The 20,379-nt window shown below is 49.5% G+C and overlaps 1 protein-coding gene across 4 annotated transcripts in view; it reads right to left on the bottom strand.

Annotated features, from left to right (window-relative positions):
• The window catches only part of RAP1GAP2 (RAP1 GTPase activating protein 2), a 185,617-nt gene that overhangs the window by 122,649 nt on the left and 42,589 nt on the right, over positions 1–20,379 (bottom strand). Inside the window, exon 1 of one of the 4 annotated variants that reach the window (XM_024735518.1) lies at positions 20,330–20,373. The exons of the other annotated variants lie outside the window; for them this stretch is intronic. The gene's annotated coding sequence lies outside the window, so the exon portion shown is untranslated. Of the gene's footprint in view, positions 1–20,329; positions 20,374–20,379 lie in introns of those variants that run through there. 4 annotated transcript variants of the gene reach the window in all.

Below are 20,379 nucleotides of genomic sequence, written 5' to 3'. Positions count from 1 at the left end.
GCCGGGGCTGCCTTTGCCGTCCCTGTGATGACCCCCTTTTCTGCCTCCAGCTCGGGCCCCTCCTCTGAGAGTCAGATCCCACTGCCAGCTGGACATCTCCTCTGGGATCTCAGCACCTCAAACTCAAAGTGTCCAAAAGTGACCTCAACATTTCCCCCGACCTATTCCTCCTGCTGGGTTCTGTCTCCCAATCAAAGGCCCCGAGCACTCCTGACTCTTCCTCTTGTCTTATGCCTGACAGCCAACCCCAAGGTGAATCCATGGACCTGCAGCAGGGGCATCACCTGGAAGCTCACTGAAAATGCAGGTTCTCGGGCCCACCCCAGACCCACCAATGGGAAGCTGCATTTCCTTTTTTTTTTTATGGAAAGGCGTTTAATTTTAAATATAGCAGTGTGTACATGTCAATCCCAAACTCCCAATCTATCCCTTCTCCCCACCCTTCCCCCCATCCCCGGCAAACACAAGTTCATTCTCTAAGTCTGTGAGTCCATTTCTGTTTTGTAAATAAGTTCATTTCTATCATTTTATTTTTTTTAGATTCTGCACACAAGCCACATCACAGGAGATTTGTCTTCCTCCGTCTGACTTACTTCACTTAGTATGATAATCTCCAGGTCCATCCATGTTGCTGCAAATGGCATTATTTCATTCTTTTTAATGGCTGAGTAATATTCCACTGTATAGATGTATCACATCTTCTTTATCCAGTCATCTGTCGATGGACATTTAGGTTGCTTCCATGTCTTGGCTATTGTAAACAATGCCGCAATGAACACTGGGGTGTCTGTATCCTTTCGAACCATGTTCTTCTCCTGATATATGCCCAGGAGTGGGATTGCTGGGTCACGTGGCAGAGGAAGCTGCATTTCAACAAGACGCCCAGGTGACTTGTGTGCACATTAAAGTCTTGGAAGCGCAGCTCTAACGGTCAACAATCCTTTCATTCTGCCTCCTCCAATTCTCCCAAGTCCATCCACATCCTTCCATCCCCCTCCACCGTCACCTTCAAGCCACTGACATCTTCCTAACCAATCTCCGTAGCCCCACTCTTGCCCCACTCTGATACCTTCTCCCCCAGGAGACAGAGTGACCCTTTGAAATGTAAATCTGATCAAAGGAGTCCCCTACATAAGGCCTTGAAATGGCATCCAGTTCCCCTCATTATGAAGACAGAAGGTCATGCGTCCATTCACTGCATTTTTATTGAGTATCTTCTATGTGCCAGGCACTGCTCTAGGCATTGGAAAGAGAACGGAGAACAAAACAGATGAAAAACCCTGCCCTTGTGGAGCTTATATTCTAGTGGAGAAAAAGAGATAATAAATACCGAATGATGTAAAAGCTCTAAATATGAGGTTTATCAAGGGGTGACAGATGTTACAAAGAAAAATAAAGCAGGAAAACATTTGCAAATTTGAATAGGGTCACCAAGAGGAGACTTCAGTGAGAAGCTGTCATCTGAGGGAAGACCTGAAGGAAGCGAGGGAGCATTCCATGAGAATATCTGGGGGAAAAGCATTCCAGGCAGAAGGAACAGCAAGTGCAAAGGCCCTGAGGCAGGAGCATAGCTTAGTGGGTCAAGGAATAGCAAGGAGGCTGGCGTGGTTGACGCAGAGTGAGCAATGAGAAAAGAATAGGAGCTGAGGGGAGAGAAACCACAGGGGGCAGATCATGTAAGGCCTGTGGCATGGTAAGAACTTTGGCTTTTACTGCAGAGAAATGGGAAGGCATGGGAGGGAGGGTTGTAAGCAGAACAGAGATGTGATCTGACTTGTGGATTCAGAGGATCATTCTGGCTGCAGTGCTGAGCACAGACTGCAAGAGGGCAAAGACTGAGAGCAGGGAGGCCAGTTAAAACGTTACCTCAATAACCCAGGTGAGAGCTGATGATGGATTTGGACTAGATTGACCGTTGTGGAGGTGGTGGGAAGTGGTCCAACTCTGGATGGAGAATGAAGGCAGAGCCAACAGGATTTGCTGATGGATTGGATGGGGGCAGAGGGTGGGATAAGGACAATGTAGAGAAATGAAGGATGGGTCCAAGGAATTTGGCCTAAGTAACTGAGACAGGGAAGGCTACAGGAGGGATGAGTTTGGGGGAGGGGGAGAGACAGAGACCAGGGATTCCACTTTGGACGTGTTCAGTTTGGAATGTCTTTCAGACATCCAAGTGGAGATCACTGAGGGATCAGCCCAGGTACATGTCCACGTAGGAGAAGGAGGGTAAGACTGAGATAGACTAGCCAGGAGATGGAGGGAAAGCAGGAGGGTGTTTTCATGTGCAAAACGAAGAAAGCATTTTAAGAAGGAAGGAGTATTAAGCAGTGTCAAATGACTAAGGTGAGAGCCCAAAGGTAACCACTGGATTTGGTAACCAGAGCAGCCACTGTGGTGGGGAGCAGAGCCAGCGGCAGCAGCTGGAGATGGACATACGATTGGGATGGAGGGGTGGGGGGTGGCGGGATGCCACGATTTCTTGGTTGATTGACGAGCTGTCTCATTTTCTCCAGATTCAAACCTTAGGCTTGGTTCAAGCTCTGTCAGTCTTGGGTCTGATCCTCAGCTCTCCTCTCTCCTTTCTCCTAGCCCACCTCTGCTACTTTCAACTCATCCATCTGGAGCCACAGGTGAGGACAAGGTAAAAGTTTAACTCTGCCCAGGAAATGAAAAGACCTCGTTTTCCCCAGTTGGGAACTATAAATTTTTCTGAAATTCCAACCATTCCTCCCTTGGAGTCTTGATTGTTTTTAGTCTTTAAGAGTCTCCATTAAAATGCAAATATCCCAGCTAGCCAGAAGGAGGGAGACAACTCAGGCCGCCCTTACAATCCTCATCTTTCTGGATAGCTAACCCACAGGGAGGCCTATGATTCCCCAGCTAAATCCTTCACCTCTCATCCAGTTCTCAGGATACAGTCTTTTATTATCCACCCTTTATAAATGACTAAACTAATTCTCCAAAAAATTAAGTGATTTATCTATCCAATCATAAAACTAGAAAGTAGCAAAGTCAGGATTTAAACCCAGGCAACCGACCCCAGGACCCTCATACCATGTTTTTTCGGTTTCTTCCACTTTTTTTTTTTTTGGTCTGCTGACATTTTGCACGTTTTTTAGTTGTGATAAAACATACATAACATAAAATTTACCATACTGACCATTTTAAAGTATACAATTCAGTAGCTTTAGGTATATTCACAATGTTGTCCAACCATGACCACCAGGAAGGTTTTAGTTCCAGAATTTTTTCATCACCCCCAAAGGAAACTGACCTGTTGATTCTTGAGTGAGTGATACATTCGCGTAGTCCAAAAGCCAACAATTATTAGAAGGTATACAGTGAAAGGCCTCGTCTTACCCTTGTCCCAGTCTGTCCAGTTCCCTCCTGGCCCATGAAGTAGTTTTTACACATCCTTCTGCAGCATCTTTATGCAAATATAAACGAATACAAAGATGGAGTCCTATTTTCCCCGTTTTTTTTTTACACAAAAGTTAATATATTATACATTCCACTCTGCACCTTGCTTTCTTTACTCAAAATATCTTGGAAGAACTTTCTGTCGCTACATAGAAAGCTTCACCATTCTTTTTCAAGTAATATAGTAGCCCACGGCATGAATTTGAAATAATTTAGGTAACCAGTTCTCTACTCATAGGCATTTGGTTGTTTCCAACGTTTTGCTATCTCAAATAACACTGTGGTGAATTGACCTTGTGCTACACCATTCCACAAGTGTGGAAATATACATGCTGGATAAATCCCCAAAAGTGGTTCCCTGGGTCAAAGGGCATATGCATGCATGATGATGACAAGTGTTGCCAAACTGTGCTGCTTATAGGGTGGTACCCATTGATCTCCCATTAAACTGGTACAAGAAAGAGGGCCGGGGACTTCCCCGGTGGCGCAGTAGTTAAGAATCCGTCTGCCAATGCAGGCGACACGGGTTGGATCCCTGGTCTGGAAAGATCCCACATGCTGCGGAGCAACTAAGCCTATGCTCTAGAGCCCACGCGCGCCACAACTACTGAAGCCCGCGCGCCTACAGCCCGTGCTCCGCAACAAGACAAGCCACCGCAATGAAAAGCCCGCACACCCCAACGTAGAGTAGCCCCCACTCGCTGCAACTCTAGAGAAAGCCCGCACGCAGCAACAAAGACCCAACGCAGCCAAAAAGAAAAAGAAAAAAAAAAAAGAGGGCCAGGACTTCCCTGGCAGTCCAGTGGTTAAGACTCTGCCCTTCCACTGCAGGGAACGCAGGTTCGATCGCTGGTTGGGGAACTAAGATCCCACGTGCCAGGCGGCATGGGCCCCCAAAAAAAGAAAGAAAAGAAAGAGGGCCCACATGCTCACCCCACACACTGTGCTAGCCCTTGTGTCTGGAACCAATGCCAAAGCAGCTTTCGTCTATCACTTTACCTGCCCAACTCACTCTTATCCCTTCCTCTAGTACTAAAACTCCCCACCCCTACTTCAGGGATCTGATCCTCTCCCACCGAAAAGGACTCTTGTAGGTATAATACCCACAATGGCCACAGGAATGATCCCCAAACTCAGGCAGGGCCATCACCATTCCCCACCCTCACCCCCATACAGGGACTGATGCAGAGATGGGCACATAATCCAAGCCAATGAGAACTCCTCCTTGGGATCTAACTGGAATTGGTGGAAAGGAGCTATTTTTCCCTCTCTGGAGGAAAAGGGATTAAAATGCAAAGCCACAGTGGTCTGCAACCGTGGTTTCAATATCATGGGGAGAGGTGGCCCAAGAGAATGAAGCCAACACAGAGACAGACACAAGCGACAGAGAGGAAGAGAGATTGTCCATGGTCCTGGATCCAGCTGTTCCTGAGGCCGTTTCCACAAATAGGTTATGCCGGCCAATTAAATCCTCCGATCTTGTTTAGTTAATTCAACCTGGGCTTCTGTCACTTGCCCTCAAGAGTCCTGACCAATACACTGTGTATAAAGTATAATCCCAATTGTGTTATAATAGAGAGAAACAGATGTAGATGCAGATGTAAATATACCGTGTGGGAGGGTATGTGTTTGGATACGAAAAAAGACCAAAGAAAATACAGTAAATGTTAATAGTGGTTATCTCTGCAATTCCCCCATCTGGGATTGCAGATGAGTTTTATTTTAGTCTTTGTACTTTTCTGTGTTTTCCAATTTTTCTGCAAGGAACATGGATTTTAAAAATATAATAAACGTTTCTTTAAAAAATCAGATCGGCAAGAAGCAGCCCAGAGAGCACTCCTAGCAGGTTCTGAGCACATGCCATGGTCAGGAACAGCAGAGATGTCTGCTCTGCACGGTCAGCGCCCCCTGGGGTGGCTGCTGCCCATCTCAGGCCGCTTTGTGTGCACAAACCCCAGCCCTCCACGGTGTGGCCATGGGCTCCGGTCTGTGGCCCAAGGTCAGCACAGAGCCAAGGCTCCTTTCTTCACACTCAGCTCATGCTGAGCACGCCCCGCATAGTCTCCACCCACCCCTGGTCCCCTCAGCCTCCAAGGAGAGTCCCATAACGCAGAGGCAAATGCCCATCCCTGCGCTGTCGACTTCAGGACTACAAGGAGAGCTCGCATGAGGTGGCCCAGTCCCTCCGGCGCCTGCCCCCTGGGCTGACCTTCCCCAGCACCACAAGACAATCAGTGGGGAGTGAGGCTTGGGCAGGACAGTGGCCTTGTTCTGACCTCCAACTTTAGAACATGGACTGTTAGGGAAGGAAGGGCTGTCCCTTCCCTGGAGTCCCCCAGGCACTCTGGCTCCACACACATCTCAGTTTTCACAGAAATGGGACTAGAGACACCTCCACCTGCCTATCCCATCTCCACCCAGGGAAATACTCTCTTTTATCTGTGTTACATTTTAGGGTCCTGCGTAAGATTTCTTTTTCTTTTACCACGGTAGCCATTTTTCAGGGTGTAATTCAGTACCATGCAGCCATCACCACTATCCGTTTCCAGAACTTTTTCCAGAACCCTTAACAGAAACTCTGTATCCATCGAGCAGTAACTCTCCCCACCCCAGCCCCCAACCCCTGGTAACCTCTATTCTACTTTCTGTCTCTATGAATTCACCTATTCCAAGTACCTCGTATAAGTGGAATCATACAATCTCTGTCCTTTTGTGTCTGGCTTAGTTAACTCAGCATGTTTTCAAGGTTCCTCCAGGTCGTATCAGAATTCCGTTCCATTTTATAGCCGAATAATATTCCATTGTACGGATATACCACATTTTGTTTATATATTCATCAGCAGAAGGACACTTAGGTTGCTTCCACTTTTGGCTATGGTGACGAATGCTGCTATAAACATGGGTGTGCCATATCTGTTTGAGTCCCTGCTTTCAATTCTTTGGGGCATATACCTAGGAATGGAACTGCCGAATAAGATTTTTGTTTACACAGATAATTCCATTAAAGAACGAGTGACAATCATTCATTAGTTCTAGTCCCATTTCACAGATAGGGAAACTGAGGGTCACAGTTTGAACACCCTATGCATCGAGGATCACATATGGTGTTGCTTCCCTGGGTTTTTCCGTGAGGCTTCTGGCTGCCCCTCTCTGCCCTCCTGCAGTTACATCCTTGTTACCTAGGAGTCCCTACGTCTCATACACCTGACACCTCTGCTGGGCCTGGGCCTCCAACAGGGGGATGGATGGATCACTCTTAGCCGGGGCCTTGTGACCAAGAGCACCTACTGGCTACATGGCTGGAGGGAGTGGCAATCTGTATGCAAGGAATCCAGACTTTCTGGGTTGAGAAGCAACTGGGCTCTACTGGACATCCGCAAAAGAGGACTCAAAGCATGATCCAACCCCAGAGCTGAGGGCCAACCCTGAGGGAGGCCTGGCTGTCCTCCGGGACAAGGTCTAGCACAGTCACACGTCTGACTGCCTCAAAGTTCAGGACGGACTCAGGGAAAAGGTGGCCCAGGGAGCATGTTTACTAAGGCTGCATCCAATATGCTGTATCAGGGAAGAAGAGTGAACACCTCACGTGCAGAGATGGAAGGAGGCATCAAGAGATGTCTGCAGCCTCCAGCGAAGACTGAACCAAGGCCACCACCAGCTAAAACACCAGGGCCAGGAGAGTGGACAGATGTCGGGTTTTTCCTGCCCTGCTTCCATCCCCTCACCTTCTGATAGCAACACACCAAATTTCCTTAGGTGACCCACCCCTCCTATTGTCTCAGCCCAAGCAACTCCATCTCTGGAACCAAGAGTGAGCACAAGACCCAGACCTGGCTAATCAGTGTATCCTATCCCTCTGGCCAAAGTCAGGGGTGGGCACACGACCCGCTGTATCCAGTAGGTCTTCCTTGGGACTCCGGCTGAAATTATTGGGAAACAGGTTCGCTCTTCCTACTGGTGTTGCTAAACTGGGAGAATGTAAGCTTGAAGCGGCCATCATCCAACTGTGTGGATAACCCGAGGACGAAGCCAACTCAAAGAAAAACATAGCCTAGAGACAGAGAAAGAAAACTGGTGCCCAAGGACACCACTGGAGCCATGGATCCAGCCATTCCTGAATCTGTGCTCCCTTGAACTTTCCAGTTGACCTAAACCAATACATTTCTTTTTTTCCTTTAGGTTAATTGGAATGGGGGTCTGTCACTTGAAACCAAAAGATCCCTGACTAATTCAGCTCAATTGCCCAGCAAAAGAGTCATTTTGGAGGTACCACCCACCTCTCCTCCAATACAAAGACTCTCTAGCTCCAAACCCCTGACTAAATAGATTGCCATAAAACAAATATTACAGAACTCTATTTCAACCGTAATGCTGATTCTGCTTTTCTATGCTAACTGGGGTACCAAACTGCCACGTGGGTTTGGGGGAGGCCCAGAGCATAGAAGCCTCCCATTGCCTAACCTGCCCTTCTCTCCCCAACACTCAGCACCAACCACAAAATGGACTCAGGTGACCCTGACAGCCTCATTTCCCACTATTCCCCAACATGAAACCCACACCACAGTCCAACTGGGTTCTGAGCATGTCCCCTGCTCATCCTACCTCCATTCCTTTGCTCACATATCCTATTTAACTAGAACGTACTTCCCCACTTCACCACTCCCTTCAGAAATCTTGTCCAGGCTCCATGGCCCTCAAACACCAACTCCATGACGCCTTCCTCAGGTGGCCTCCAGGACACCAGGCACCTCTTCTCCAGCACCCACCATCTCCGGTCTTGGGTTCACACTACACGTCTGGTCTCTCCTTTGGGAACACAGACTGCTAGAGGCAGGGAGTGTGTCTCATTCTCCTCCTGGAGCCTGTCTTCCAGGGCCTGGTACACATCTGGTGCTCCACGTCTAGAGGCAGGGAGTGTGTCTCATTCTCCTCCTGGAGCCTGTCTTCCAGGGCCTGGTACACATCCGGTGCTCCACGTACAGTGATGGACGTGAACTGGAACAGCACGAATGAATGTCTGGAACCCAACTCATTCAGAAACAGGACTGCTGCCTGCATTTGCATTTACGGAGGAGAAAGAGAAGGCGATGTTGCAGAGGGGGTGGCGGCACCTTCCAGAAGCGGGGAGAGGTCAGAGGACCTGAGACGCGGAAGCCAGGTGGCCTTGTTCCCATCACTTGCACTACAGCCTGTGACCTGCTCCGCGCGGCTGTGCCCCTGGGGGACCTTCTCAGCTATCAGTAACTGGTCTTTGCTGAGGTCACACTCAAAAGCCCTTTCTGGCACATTTGCAGATAGAGTTTTCAAACAGCCTGTTTCAGTTACCTCTTGATTTACATACTGTTTCTGCCTTTGCATCTCAGATTAAATGTCTTATTAAAATAAATGTTCTATTAAAATACAGATGGCACGGGTAACCCAGGCTCCAGCCCAGACCTTCCCGTTCTCATAAAGGAGCAGGAATTTCTGTTCTAATTAGTGAGGAGAGTAGCCAAGAGACCTTTCAGCTTATCTGAAGCCTGACAGGACAGACCCCTCCCCCAACTAAGGCTCCACAGTCCCCCACGCGCACCCCACCCCCCGCTAAGGCCTGGTGTTCGAAAGAAGCCCAGCTGCCCGAGAGACCTATCCAGTCCCTTCCTTACAAAATAACAACAATGTGCTAAAGTGTCACAGTTCAATATAACCTGAAGTCTTTTCATATACCTGGTATGCATTTCATACACCTGAGATGCATTACAGTCCACTTCATAGAAGGTGAAAGTCAAGGACAAAGCGGTCAAGTAACTTGGCCAGGGTCACCATGTAATAGGGATAGGAGAAAAGCCTAGAATTTGGCAGGAAACAGACTTGGGTTTGAATCACAGCTCTGCTATACAAGCTGAGTGACAATGAATATGCCACCCCTTTTGTTTTTTGTGGTTTTTGCTTTTATTTATTTATTAATTTATATTTGGTTGCACCGGGTCTTAGTTGCGGCAGGTGGGCTCCTTAGTTGCGGCTCATGGGCTCCTTAGTTGCAGCTTGAGGGCTCCTTAGTTGCAGCACTCAGGCTCCTTAGTTGTGGAATGAGAACTCTTAGTTGCAGCATACGTGTGGGATCTAGCTCCCTGACCAGCGATCGAACCCCAGCCCCCTGCATTGGGAGCACAGAGTCTTAACCACTGCACCACCAGGGAAGTCCCCTGCCACCCCTTTTGAACATCAGTTTTCTCCTCCATGAAAAATGGAGATGACAATGATCAGTCGTGCAGAGAAAGAAATTAGTGAGGTTTAAGTGCCAGCCCAGTGCCATGCCCAGAGTGGAGCTGAATACTAGTGCCCTTCCCTGTCCCTTCTCTTGAGATTCCTGAGTTTTCGTTCTGGAAAACCCAGCCTCGCATAATTTCTGTTATTTTTTTTTTAATAAATTTATTTATTTATTTATTTATTTATTTTTGGCTGTGTTGGGTCTTCGTTTCTGTGCGAGGGCTTTCTCTAGTTGTGGCAAGCGGGGCCGCTCTTCATCGCGGGCCTCTCACTGTCGCGGCCTCTCTTGTTGCGGAGCACAGGCTCCAGACGCACAGGCTCAGTAGTTGTGGCTCACGGGCTTAGTTGCTCCATGGTATGTGGGATCTTCCCAGAGCAGGGCTCGAACCCATGTCCCCTGCATTGGCAGGCAGATTCTCAACCACTGCACCACCAGGGAAGCCCCTCTGTTATTTTATTTGTGGGTAATTAGGGAGGACAAGGGAGGAGGAACATCTACAGACAAATTAACAGTGGCCATTCTGCAGCCCAGCTCCTGCACGGCACCCAGCCAGGCTGCCAGGACCCCTCATTTCCAATCACAATGGACCTGCCCCAAACCAAGGAGACCCAAAGGGCATGCAGGGCTGAGACCCAACCCCCAGCCTCCACGTTCAGTTAATTACACATAGAGCTCCCCAACCCTGAGCTTCTTGCTTCCCACACTGTACATCCAATCCCTCAGGGCTGGGGTAGGTAACACAGGTGCAGCCAGGTATGCGTGCTGGGGTGAGCAGGAGGGCACCAGCCCTGTATGGAGCCGGCAGCTGGCACTGTAGGTGCCATGCGGAAGGCGGGCCCAGCCAATGTTGCCAGAGCTTCTGATTTCTCAAGAGAAGATGGAAACACACATTTGTAACATGGAACCTTCCAATTTAAAAATATCAGCTTAAAAGTAGAAAACATATGTGGGTCTAACAAGCCCGCTCGAGAACGGGCAGGGCTTTGTGCTGTTCCCTGCGGCCTCCCCAGTGCCTGCAACAGTGCCTGGTACACAGTGGAGGCTTCATGAGGAGTGCGCAGGGGCCAGTTTCCCGCCTCTGCCTCAGATTACAAACTCCCAGGTACCAGCAGTTCTGCTGTCCCCACTCTCTGCAGACAGGACACTGTGCTATTGTAGCACATGACAGTGAAAAATGAGGGGGGTCCCGCCTCCACCCTTACAAGGGCCTGTCCTCTAAACCCCGTGAGGGCTGCACCTTGCTCGGGGGCTGTTACGAGTTGTTCTAGCCCCGCGAGTAAGCATTTAAGACAACAGGTATCAGCACAGCGCCCTGATTCTACCACACACGTTCAGGGTGGTTGGTAAAGATCTTAATAGTAAAGAAACAGAAAAGCGGGGACGAGGTGAAGGACAGGGGAGGGGATGGCTCTAACCAACAGCCGGCTCCCTCCTGCCTTTGGAGAAGTGGCCCCGCAGGGTCAGCCCACCCCCGAAGGGCTCCGGGAAGGACTTGGCCAGAGCTCCAGCCTTCATGAAACAGTGTTCATAACTGATAAGCTTAAAAGCAAGTGACAATTTTTCAACCTAGCCTTGCTCCAAGGGCAGCAAATAAACACAGCATCGGCTCCAGACCCCCACTGAGCACGTCTGGAAGGAGAAGGGAAGGTGAAACCAGGCTCCCTCACCCCTAGAAACCAGTGTGGAGTCTGACCCCATCCACCACGGTTGAACTGGGACTCCCCACTCAGAAATACCACCTCATGACATGAGTTCCCTTTATCACAGGTGTCAAGGCTACCCCAGGTACCACCCATATGCGAGGCACTGGGCCTGACTCCACAGTGATTATAACTGGACTGTGGAGAGGCCTGAGGGAGCCTGCTGGGGTTCTGGAAAGTGCTACATCTGATCCGGGTGGTGTCTACACAGGCAGATACATATGTGGCAATTCGTTGAGCTGTACCTTTAAGACTTGTGCACTTACTATGTGGATGTTACCCTTCATTACATTCATAATAACAGCAACATCATGGAGGAAGCACTTCTCAGAAGTCAGGCACTGCATAAGTGCTTATCCTGGGTTCCAGATAATATAATAGTTAAGAGCACAGTCTCTGGGCCGCAACAGAACCGAGTTAAAATCCCTGCTCCTGGGCTCCCCTGGTGGCGCAGTGGTTGAGAGTCCACCTGCCAATGCAGGGGACATGGGTTCGTGCCCCGGTCCGGGAAGATCCTACATGCCGCGGAGCAGCTAGGCCCGTAAGCCATGGCCACTGAGCCTGCGCGTCCGGAGCCTGTGCTGCACAACGGGAGAGCCCACAACAGTGAGAGGCCCGTGTACCGCAAAAAAAAAAAAAAATCCCTGCTCCTCCACCTCTGATTCTACCCCCAGCAGGCTCCTCGACCTCTGAGCCTCTGTCCCTCAGCTGGAAAACAAAGATAATAACTGGTAGAGTTAAGATAGATGTGCACGTGAGTCCTTAGCCCAGAGCCTCAAAAACAGCAAGCCTCAAAAGGTGTTGGCTAGGGCTTCCCTGGTGGTGCAGTGGTTAAGAATCCGCCTGCCAATTCCCGGGACATGGGTTCAACCCCTGGACCGGGAAGATCCCACATGCCGCGGAGCAACTAAGTCCGTGTGCCACAACTACTGAGCCTGCGCTCTAGAGCTCGTGAGCCACAACTACTGAGCCCGCGTGCCACAACTACTGAAGCCCGCGCGCCTAGAGTCCATGCTCCTCAACAAGAGAAGCCACCGCAATGAGAAGCCCACGCACCACAACGAAGAGTAGCCCCTGCTCGCTGCAACTAGAGAAAGGCCTCGTGCAGCAACGAAGACCCTATGCAGCCAAAAATAAATAAATAAAATAGATAAGACATTAAAGGAATAAAAAAAAAAAAAAGGTGTGGGCTAGGACTTCCCTGGTGGCGCAGTGGCTGGAACTCTGCGCTCCCAATGCAGGGGGCCGTTGTTCAGATCCTTGGTCAGGGAACTAGATCCCACATGTATTTGGCTTGTTACAATCATTCAGCCCTCAACAACCCGGGACTTTGGTGCCGTAGGGTCCATTGTAACATACGAGAAAAGTGACCCCTTCCTGCCAACAGTGCTCCCTAAACTGTAGGCATTTCCTCACCATCTTCCCAATTTTCCCCAAATCCATGTACCACCTATTACTTTTCTTAACACTTTTCTTTAAATTACCTGTGTCCCCTGCATCAGCAGGCGGACTCTCAACCACTGCACCACCAGGGAAGCCCGACTCACCATTTTTTACTTAAACAAATTTACTTTTAAAAAATGTTATGTAACTGTCATACAAGGAAAAACGTCACTTGCCAGAATTCATCTTTTTTAAATAGCTGTTAAAATAAAAAGCACTTGTCCACCTGAAATCATCTTGCCTACCTCCTTTACTTTTTGTGCATCTGGGAGGCAAATAAACTCCGTTTGTTGAGCCGGTCTTGGGGTAGGGGCAGGGGGAGGGCCTCATCTGCTTAAAATGACTGAGAAACTTCCTGCGCCCTTCAGCAGCCCCATTTGCACAGAAGTGATTTTCGTTGGTTTAACCGAGCAGGCCTGGCAAGCCCTCTATTTGGCAACATCCTGGTAACCAGCCATCTGTGCACCACGCGGGCTTCCAAGAGATAAAGCTGCATTTAGAAAAAAATGTATATTTGCTAATGGCGACTGTTCGCTAATTCAGACGCCCACTGGCCCCTCCTGGGCATAAATGAAGGGAACCTGACTCTGCCTATCAGACAGCAGCCCCAGGACCCCAAATCTAGGAACCCAGAGTCAGGACAGTCCTGGTGCCCAGACCCAGCTTCAGTGTGGGCTGGACTCAGCCTGGACTCTCACATCTATGGGTCCCCAAACCACACAGAGGCAGGAAGGAGTTAGAGGACTAATAATGGAAAGACACATGTGCAAGCAATCAGGTTCATTTCTCTCCAAAATCTCTTCCGGAAGGGAAGGGAAGAGAGGAAAGGGGGAAAATCTCAGACAAGAAAAGGGGCATCTTGAAACCTGTGTCAGAGGGCACTGCAGTATTAAGAGGACCTCGAGGTAAGAAGCAATGGGCACATTTAGCCGGGGGAGTCAGTGAGTTCATTCATTCATTCATTCATTCAGCAAATATTTACTGAGCGCTCCTATTGTAGGCAATGATGTGAAAAACGCAAAGTCCCTGCTCTCAGATATCTCACCTTCTAGGGGAGGGAATGGCCAATAAATTATTTATTACCTATGCTAGATGATATCAGTTAATGATAAGTGCCATGGAGGAAATGAGTCAGAGTAAAGTAAAAATGGCTGGAGTGAGTTGTTTAGGTTGGATGGTCAGAGAAGTCCTTTTGGAGGAGATGACATTTGAGTTGAGAGCCCGATGATGAGGAAGCACAGTCAATAAAGTCACTGTAAAGAGCATGTATAAAGGGCCTGGGGTAGAAGCAAGCTTGGCATGTTCTAGAAACAGAGAGAAGGCCTTTGCAACAGAAGTACAGTGATCACAGCGAGTGAGGGGAGAAGTGTTAAGAGACAGGTTCACAGAACCAGGCAGGGGAAGTAGACCCAGCTCCAGAGTTTAGATTTAATTTAAAGTGTCTTGGAGGGACTTCCCTGGTGGTCCAGTGGTTAAGACTCCACGCTTCCAATGCAGAGGGCGCTGTTCAATCCCTGGTCAGGGAACAAAGATCCCACATGCCATGCGGCCAAATAAAATAAAATAAAGCCATTTAAAAAAAAAATTGGGGGCTTCCCTGGTGGTGCAGTGGTTGAGAGTCTGCCTGCCAATGCAGGGGACGCGGGTTCGTGCCCCGGTCCGGGAGGATCCCACATGCCGCGAAGCGGCTAGGCCCATGAGCCATGGCCGCTGAGCCTGCGCGTCCAGAGCCTGTGCTCCGCAACGGGAGAGGCCACCACGGTGGGAGGCCCATGTACCACAAAAAAAAAAAAAATTTTAAAGTAAAGTGTAATGGAGGGCTTCCCTGGTGGCACAGTGGTTAAGAATCCACCTGCCAATGCAGGGAACACAGGTTCAAGCCCTGGTCCAGGAAGATCCCACATGTCGCGGAGCAACTAAGGACGTGCACCACAACTACTGAGCCTGTGCTCTAGAGCCCGCGAGCCACAACTACTGAGCCCGCGTGCCACAACTACTGAAGCCCGCGTGCCTAGAGCCCGTGCTCCGCAACAAGAGAAGCCCCCGCAATGAGAAGCCCGCACACTGCAATGAAGAGTAGCCCCCGCTCGCCGCAACTAGAGAAAGCCTGTGCGCAGCAACGAAGACCCAACGCAGCCAAAAATAAATAAATTAAATAAATAAATTTTTAAAAGTGTAATGGGAAGCCTACGGAGTAGACAGACTTAATTTTATTTGAATTTTTAAAACTCCGCTGTGGCCGTCATCAGGAGAATGGGTAAGGGGGGACAAGAAGCGAGGCGACCAAATAGGAGATTAAAATAATGGCTCAAAAGGAATCTAATAAACTCATTTATGCCTCAAATTCTGTTCCTTAGCTCCTCAGACTCGCAGTGAAGTTAGAAATGGGAAGCTGGTTAAAGGGAGATGTTTGTTCTTTAAAGCAACGACAGCCAACCGGGTCAAACATGAGACAAGAGAGGGCGAGTACCAGGCCCTTCCACAGAGGGCAGGACCCAGCCACCTCCTAAGAAGAGAACAAGCAGCCATCTGTTCTGGGGCCTGGGAGCAGACTAGCTCCTGCCTTGTGCCCCTTCCAGCCCTGGGACTCTGGGACTCCAAGACCAGGACTCCTGGACACTCCTGAGGCTCGGACACCCTCATCCAAGCAGCTTGCAGGGCTGTCACTGGCTCTCCCATGTGAAAACCTAAGTATCACCCATGACACCAGCCTTCAAACCCTAAGGACAAAGCAATCAATGGCTGCTAACATCACAAAAGCAGACAACTGGACAACTTCCACTGGCATGGTCTTACCAAAGAAAAAAAAAAATCCAACCCAAATCTGATGGAGCTTCTAAAACTAAATACCAACCTACAGTTATACAGGGGACAGCAGAACATGTTAAATGACACTCAGAGACTCCATCCACAAAATTCTGACTCTGGGACTCTCCCCAAGACAAGCAACACAGTTTCTTCAATAAAGAAATCGTAAGGGGGAAAAAAGAGTTGGAGGAGAAAACTTATAATGAGACACATCACCAATCACACTGGATTTTGTGAATCCTGGCCCAAAAAAACTTTTGAAAAACTTTTAGGAGGCAATTAGGGAAATCTGAACACCAATTGAATGTGATATTAAGAAATTATTGTTAACTAAGGGGGTCTGATCATTGCTAATTTCTTAGAAGAATTCTTATCTTTAAGATGCATGAAATATTTAAGAATGAAACGATATAATGTCTGGGATTTCTTCAAAATAATCTTGTGGGGGAGTGGATTGGTAAATAAATGAAACAAGATTGGCCATGAGTTGATAAGGGTTGAAACCGGGTATTATATTACACTATTCTCTCCACTTTGCAGCACGCTTGAGAATTTCCACAATAAAGGGGTTTTTTTTAAGCTGGGATGAGCTTTTTCTAATACCGTACACAGGAATAACCCACTAGACATCCTACCGACAATGGAGAGTCCAGGCTCATTAGAGTCACTGTTCTGCCTCCCCACAGCCTGCCATTCGTGATTTGCTGAACAATGAGTGAATTTATATTTTCCTCCTCATAAATCCCACGGTGGGAGTTGTCCCAAAATAACCACCCCCTGTAAAATGTGGATTTCTCTTTCATTTATGCTAATTGACCTCTCTCCAGTTCAGAATGTCATACCCGCAGCCAACGGACTTTACCCATACATTTCAGAAGGTACAAAATTTGACTGTGTTCCTCTACCTCAGCCTTTCCAGCTAAAGATCCCCGTTTCCACCTCAGAGGGCACCACTCCCCTCACCATCTACTTCTATTATTACTGAAGGGATGTTCTGGACTTACCCTGCTCTGCCACATCTATATGCTCTGAAAATCAGAGCGATTTTTTTTTTTTTAACATTTATTTATTTATGGCTGCGTTGGGTCTTCGTTGCGGTGCGCGGGCTTCTCATTGCTGTGGCTTCTCTTGTTGCGGAGCACGGGCTCTAGGCACACAGGCTTCAGGAGTTGTGGCACGTGGGCTCAGTAGTTGTGGCTTGTGGGCTCTAGAGCGCAGGCCCAGTAGTTGTGGTGCACGGGCTCAGTTGCTCTGCGGCATGTGGGTTCTTCCCGGACCAGGGATCAAACCGTGTCCCCTGCATTGGCAGGAGGATTCTTAACCACTGCGCCACCAGGGGAACCCCCAGAGCGCCTTAAAGGAGCTCTCAGTTACAGGGCTTTCCAAACTGTCATCTCCAAGCAAGGCTTCATTCAGGTGCCTCCTTGGAACCATGCTCAAATTCAGTCCGCTCTCAAACACAACATTGTTTCTGTAGGATCGCAGGTGAGGGAATCCCTGGAAGATGGTGGGAAAGAAGCAGAGCCTCCAGGTTGTCCCACAGCTCCCAGAGAGTCATCAGGTCAAGGCTGATGAGCCCTACCCACATTTCTCCAGGAGGCAAACTGAGGCTGGAGCTTTGGGTACAGTTCTCAGGACCTACCAAGAGTGCCTGGGAGTCTCCTGCTTCTGAGCCCCTATGGGCTACCTGTGTCGTTACCATTCTCCCTGGCACACCTACCTGTCCCCCATATACACTATCTCCAAGCGGCCTGCGGAGGACAGGAAGGTGACAAGGAACACTGGGCCATTACTGCAAGACACACAGTACTTTACATCCCTTATGGTCAACAGCCACAAGCGTTATCTGCACAAGCCTGTCAGTAGAGGTGCTGGGAAGATTAATGGGTGAATCAAGCCTTCTGGGAAGGATGAGGAGGGCACCTGAATCTGACCTGACCCTGTGATGAGAGGGGGAAGGAAGGAGGAACTCGGCAAATGTAACACTCATCATGGAGTTTAGGAAGTGCTTAAGAGAGGCTGGTAGCTGCAGCCTGCTCCAGGCCCCCCACCATGGCCGGTGCCTGCAGAGCAAGGGTCAATCGTGTACAGGGCACGGATTTCAGACGCTTAAAGACAAAGGAACTCCAGAAAACAAACAGCAAGGGAAGCAAAGGTCATTTAGCACAAACATGAAAGCAAGCCCTCTCTCTCCTTGGTAGGTTAAATCCATGGCCAAAGCCATCAGGATGGCAGGAGCAACAGAAGAATAGGACAAAGGCGGAGGTGAGGAGGGTCACCGCTGTGTGCCTGCGTTGCAGGGAAGAGCACAGTGCATCCAGGAGGAAAGACGAGTACCCTGAGCCTGGGACGTCCTCACCCCGGCCAGTCCCTTCCTGCCCCCTGTCCACGTCCTTCCCCGGTGCCTCACTGCAGCCCCCCACCCCCAGACTATCTCTGCCCAGGCCCACACCTGCCTGGCTGCCTCCTCGGCCCATGTATGGCTGGTCTGGACTACTGGTGGGGCTGTCATCACCAAACATCTTACCTTCGTTTCTGGGACATGGGCCCAGAGAGAGGAGAATGGGAGCAGTTCCAATCAAACCTCTCCAACCCCATGCAGCACTTCCTACCTTTCAGATGCATGTTTACCCACGTTATCTCCCCTGAGCCTTGCACGCCCTTTGTGTAGATGCAGGAACTGAGTTTCAAAGAGGTGAAATCTATCACATCACAGTCAACGGGAGGAGCCAGGACTAGAGCTTCTAGCCCTCTGTGCAGGGCTTTTGCCACGCTCCCGCATTCTACGCTCAGAGTCAGGAGTGTTCTGATACATCTGCCTTTCTAGGGAGCACATCTCCCTTCTCGTCCCTCAAAACAGGTCCAGGTTGTCTCAGAACAGCCATCCCATATCCTTCTGACTTCAGAGGGCTGGATTGTTCATCCGCCCTGTACAGATAAAATGCCAAAGGGCACGGCATAGATGAGAATCAAAGTCTACGGGAGAATGGGGCCCAGACCTGGAGCCCTGAGCTCCGGAGTCCTGCTAGCAGCTTTTCCTGCTAGGCAAGTGTGCCCTGAGCATCAGTCATTCCTAGATCACCTGCAGAATTTCTGCCATATTCTATACCATTTGTACTATTACTACTGTTTCTACTAAATAGGCTTATTCTTGCGACTTGATACTTCTAATTTAAAGTGATACTTTATATCACCACTGCAAGAGGGAAAATTAGTACCACTGGCCAAAACCAGGAGAGAATCCTAAAATTAAATAGTACAAAAACAACTTAAAAAAAAAAAAAAAACAACTTAAGTTATAGGCAGGCACTGTTCCCCAATTTAAAGACCCTGAGCCAGAGGTCTGCTCTCTTTGCTATAAAAGGGAGATTAGCAAGTGTTAAAAAGGTGTTAAAGCCAGACTCGCACCAATCTAAAACTTTCCCCTTGAAGAAATTACAAGGATTAGCAGAGAACGGAAAAGGGAAGAACTTTCTCACTAGGTGACTCAATGTTACTTCATGCTTAACCACCTTCAGTTACTTCACTGAAGATTCATCCTGCACTGTGGGAAACATCAAATTAGACTAGGTTATAGGAAGTGGGACAGGAGGGATGAGAGACAACCAAACCATAAGCGGCAACCCATGCCAGCTTCTCCAAGTGCTCCAGTTAGTTCATTGCCCGTCACCTCCCCCAGGCACATCCAGCTTCTGGGCAAGCCCAGGGGCCACCAGTCACCACCCAGGCATCTATGGCTCCACTGCCCTTGTCTTAGCCCTTGTCCAATGCAGAACGCAGCACTAACTCCGAACTCCTCTGGAAATTAAGATGCAGCAGGGCCACCAGCAGTTACCCCAAATCCCCACAGCATCTCTGTGGACAGTCAACTCTAATGACCCCTGGTTGCTGGGAAGCTTTGGGCTCATATACCCTAGCAGAGGAGGGAGGCTATGCCAGCCTGTGTGGGCAGCTCCCTGGGGTCTCGTGGACATCACATCTGTAGCTAGGGGCTGCAGCCCCGGAAGCAACCCCAAAAGCTCCTTTGCCCATCCCAAACCCCACATCTCTCACCCCATAGGTCCTCCAGCCTATCTCTGAAATCGCCTGAGAGAACGATTTTCAACACCCAGGATCAAACAATTAAGAGAGTAAACCCAAGAAAGGTGAAGAGTCAAAGACAGAAAAACCCAAAGACAGAGGGACACGGAGGCAGGGGTGGAGGTGGTAAGCAACCTCCAAACTTGCTCCTCGCCTGCCAGCACCTTGCGCAAAGCTAGCAGATCCCGACCTGGCCGGCACCTCGCGGGCTCAGCCAAGTTGCAGAGAAGCAAATGGCATCCCCAGCGTACTGGGCCATAAGGGCCTGAGCCAGGGACGGTCGCCCGGGTCGGATCAATACTACTCGCGCTGCAGGCTTTGGGAAGGGCGCCGCGATAGGCAAATTCGGGGAGTGGGAGTGAAGGACTTGGTGACCCTCTGTTGGGGATGAAGTCCGAAGGGTTCTCCCAGCCGCCCTCCGACCCAGCCAATGCCCTGCCTGGGCTTTCCCATAAGAGCCAGTGTCGGCGGCTAAGCTCCGAACTCGCTCCCCAGACAGCGACCGGAGTAGAGGCTTTTCCCCATCCAGCTCGAAGCCAAACGCCCTCTTGGAAAAGTCCACCCCAAAGAAAACGGGAATTTAGCCCGAAAGCAGCGGGAAGGGGGAGGTGGCGCTGCCAGGCTTTACCTTTTCTCTTTACTCTGTTTTCGGGATTTGTGCAGGAGTCCGATGAGCAC

The sequence above is a fragment of the Neophocaena asiaeorientalis genome, unplaced genomic scaffold, assembly GCF_003031525.2.
Source record: "Neophocaena asiaeorientalis asiaeorientalis breed wild unplaced genomic scaffold, Neophocaena_asiaeorientalis_V1.1 scaffold129, whole genome shotgun sequence".
Taxonomy (NCBI): domain Eukaryota; kingdom Metazoa; phylum Chordata; class Mammalia; order Artiodactyla; family Phocoenidae; genus Neophocaena; species Neophocaena asiaeorientalis.
This window is presented reverse-complemented; position numbering and strand designations above follow the sequence as displayed.